At 38.7% G+C, this 4,081-nt stretch overlaps 1 long non-coding RNA gene across 2 annotated transcripts; it reads left to right on the top strand.

The window, feature by feature from the left end:
• The first annotated feature begins 2,129 nt into the window (after positions 1-2,129).
• LOC130521325 (uncharacterized) lies at positions 2,130-3,758 on the top strand. Of its 2 annotated transcripts, XR_008949287.1 has the most exons (3): positions 2,130-2,671; positions 2,917-3,020; positions 3,362-3,758. It is a non-coding gene; the product is annotated as an uncharacterized LOC130521325 (long non-coding RNA). The 2 variants fall into 2 exon arrangements; XR_008949286.1 differs by lacking the exon at positions 2,130-2,671 and having other exon boundaries at positions 2,678-3,020.
• Positions 3,759-4,081: the final 323 nt, after the last annotated feature.

Here is a 4,081-nt window from a genome sequence, read left to right as displayed (position 1 = left end):
CGAATTGTTGTGAAATATCGCAAATTACATTTTATGTAATTGCTATTTTGATTGAAGTAGAGTAGTTTCGTAGGTAATACGAGAAGGATTAAAATGTGGGAAAGTGGAGTGTGGGAACGGATCTGTATGTGAGCGTGTTAGTAAGAAGGAGGAATAAACAATAATGTGTGATATCTGCTTAGGTTAGGGTTCTCAGGCCTGTGCACCTGTGCGTAGGCTGGTAACTGCTCCAATATAGTCAAAACATGAACAATGTGACTCGGCGAGCATAAACTTTCCCCCACCTGTGTGAGAAATGTATCTGCTGCAGTCTATGTAACTAAGATACACCTCCCGCTGTGTAATCATGCCTATTTTAATAAAAGAGACAACGCTGGGGTGGAGGAGGAGAGTCTCTGGGACAGCGTGCAGAGTACGTGTCTGATCGGAGCATGACTTCACCTGGTCAGGAGAAAAGTCTTCGAAGTCTAGTCTCAACTTGTGGTGAACTTTGTTGGTGCACCTGTCTGAATACACTTCTGAGGATTCGATGACAGAATGGACACAGAACTTCAAAATGAACTGTGAAAGATGCTGGAGGACCCTGGATAAAGATGTGGAACAACTGAAGATCCGTCATCAGGGGACTATGAACTACAAATTCAAAAACTACTGTTTGATGTGTTTTATGTATTTAACATGTATATCTGAAGTCTTGTTATTGCTAAGAGAAGCTGCTAAGAGGAGATGCTGGAGCCCGTAGACCCCTGGTTGTTCACCATATGAGGAGGTGTATCATGAAGCCATTCTACTATTCCCATTTTTGGTACTAACTGAACTCTATGCCATTGGGTTTGCTATATTGTGTATCATGAGGTCATCGGAGAAGAATGTGTTTACTTGACTGTATAAGAAGGAGCTATCGATGTAAAACTTCAGAGTTCTTCACCTACAGGACCACGAAACCTCCCTCAGGCGAACTGCAGTGTCCGATAGATACCTGACTGTTCTCTCCAATAGACATCGATGATAACCAAGTCGGTGTCAATGAAGATTCCTTTCTCATCAGCACCTCTCGACCACCACCAGAAGAAATTCACAACATCTGTATTCCAGAAACTGAGACCTGGGAACACTGGGAATGTTATTAGCACGTGTCTCACTAGCAGGGTCAAACCATAGCTGCGTGAAACTGCTGGTTAAATCAGATGGAGAGAATAAGAGCACAGATTAGAAACATGAGGGACAGGGACAAGTCAAGGAGAAGGTGTTTTTCAGCAAGGCGGAAAGACAGCCGCGGAATCACACAATCTGGCCTCCATCCTGATTTTAATATTAAATTCCAAATCAGGATTGAAAGCAAACTCTGAATACGACCGTTAAAACAACAAATGATTATTGCAGTTTGCAGTGTTAAGTCAACATGAAGGTATTTAAATACCTTCACATCTTGCTGAAAACCACCTTCTCCTTGACTTGTCCCATGATTGTTGTTTAGAATTGTTTGTTTAGGACTGGATTGGACTGAATTAGCATCAATAATTTACATATGTGTTTCTATAAAAGACTGGGTCAAGGGATAGTTAGGTTGGACCGAAGAACCGAAGAACTCTGAAGTGCTTATATCGATAGCTCCTATTTATACAGTCAAGTAAACACATTCAGGCTTCAGATACTACCCTGCTGATCAACAGTAATTCAGATCAAGCCAGATTAATGATTCATCATCAAGATCAACAGGTTGTAGATATATATTCTGTAACAAATTGTGGGGCTTGTTTTTTGTTCTTTAATAAAAGTATTGATTGGAATAAAGCCCTCAGAAAGTGTCTCAATGACTCAATGATGACTGAGGAAGTTGTCTTTATGCACTGATTTACAGCTCTCTTTTGTTCTCTCTAATTCATTCTTGTTTACACACATACATTTTAGATTCTGATTATTCTAGCACATCCTGTGGAACGCTGAAATTGTTGAAAAATCTGTTCTTGACAAAATCTTATTTTTCGCTTTTGGTACCTAAAATACCGTAGAAATGATTTGACTGGGTGACATTTATCATCACCATTATTCATCCTGATTATTTTATTATTCCTTTCTATTTTAAATATTTCTTGTAATCTTGTAATTCATAAAAATTATCAGGAGCCATTTGGTTAGATAAATAAATGTGCGGTCATCAAGCAATATTCTCTTCCAGGTTACCTGAACAAGACCAACAGTTTTATAATATTTTTATTTCAATACACCATTAATCACAACACAATATGTGAAATTTGCTTTTAGATAATAATTTTTCAAGTTCTGATAGAATCAATTCTGAATAAATGTCTTTTTAAAATCACGCTTACTTTTTGCTCTCACACATCTAGAACACAAGTGTCGTGCTAGAGCAGCAAAGGTCATGAACATGAGCAGCGTGATTCCAGCTAAGAAGAGCATCACGTCTACAGAGTGATAGGAATACCAGGGCAGCCTGTAGGACTCAGTCCTCAGGTGAGCTGCACCTTTGTGTCTCATGACAAACTCTATCCAGAAGAGGGCGCTGTCCATCGGCTTCATCGGCGCGTCTCTGTGCAGTCTGGAGAGCCTCTGCATGTTCATCCTGTAGGAGGGATCGTTTAAAACTTCCTGAATACCTTGAAAGAAGATCTCTTCAGTCATCTTTCAAACACATCAAGACCTAACAAAGGTAAAGGGCAAATATTAACCATATATATCGTTTATACTGCTTGTAATTGGGATAAGGTAAACATCTGTTCACTATTTTAACATAAAAGTGTTTGATTGTGAGGCATTAAAAGCCACAAAATGCAACGGGTCCATCAGACCCCCCAAACGCTGGCTGAGTAACAACAATATTACACAAGGGTTAAGGGTCCTGATGTTTCACTTTGTGATCCACAAACTCCCCTATGCATTCTTATTGCTGCTCAGTGACGCCGTATTTCAGTGCCAAAGTCCTTTTCTGCTCGGAATATCAACAGTGAAGCATCTGTTTTGTTCTCCAGCCAAAGAATAGAATAAGAGGCTACACAAAGGTAAAAAATGCTATTTTAAAGTCATATTTCCCAGGATTTAAAAATGAAATAACTGTGTTTTCAGGGTATGACAAAAAGATTACTTGAATCGTTAAATTTTATGTCTTTTTATTGTTTTGGTAAAAATAAAAGCTGTTTGTGGCTCATGGAGGAACGAGCGGAGTTGAGGAAGCTCTGTATCACGGAGTCCCCATCATTGGACTTCCTCTGATTTATGATCAAAATGATAATATAAATAGACTTGAAGTGAGGGGTGCAGGGAAGGTCCTGGATTTTTTTACTATGACTGAAGAGATCTTCTTTCAAGGTATTCAGGAAGTTTTAAACGATCCCTCCTATAGGATGAACATGCAGAGGCTCTCCAGACTGCACAGAGACAAGCCGATGAAGCCGATGGACAGCGCCCTCTTCTGGATAGAGTTTGTCATGAGACACAAAGGTGCAGCTCACCTGAGGACTGAGTCCTACAGGCTGCCCTGGTATTCCTATCACTCTGTAGACGTGATGCTCTTCTTAGCTGGAATCACGCTGCTCATTTTCATGACCTTTGCTGCTCTAGTACGATGCTTGTGTTCTAGATGTGTGAGAGCAAAAATTAAGCAAGAATTAAAAAAAGACATTCATTCAGAATTGATTCTATCAGAACTTAGAACTCGAACTTGAAAATTCATTATCTACCAGCAAATTTCACATATTGTGTGAATAATGTTGTATTGAAATAAAAATATTATAAAACTGTTGGTCTTGTTCAGGTAACTTGGAAAAGAATATTGTTTCTAACCAAATGGCTCCTGGTGATTTCACATCAAGTTATGAAAAGTGCATTTAGTTTGATTCCAAGAATATTATTTAAAACAGGAATAATAAAATAATCAGGATGAGTCATGACGATCATCTCAGTCATCATTGAGTCATTGAGACACTTTCCGAGGGCTTTATTCCAATCAATACTTTTATTAAAAAACAACAAGCCCCACAATTTGTCACAGAATATATATCTAGAACCTGTTGATCTTGATGATCAATCATTAATCTGGTTTGATCTGAATTACTGTTTATCA

This window comes from Takifugu flavidus, unplaced genomic scaffold, assembly GCF_003711565.1.
Source record: "Takifugu flavidus isolate HTHZ2018 unplaced genomic scaffold, ASM371156v2 ctg874, whole genome shotgun sequence".
Classification (NCBI taxonomy): domain Eukaryota; kingdom Metazoa; phylum Chordata; class Actinopteri; order Tetraodontiformes; family Tetraodontidae; genus Takifugu; species Takifugu flavidus.
This window is presented reverse-complemented; position numbering and strand designations above follow the sequence as displayed.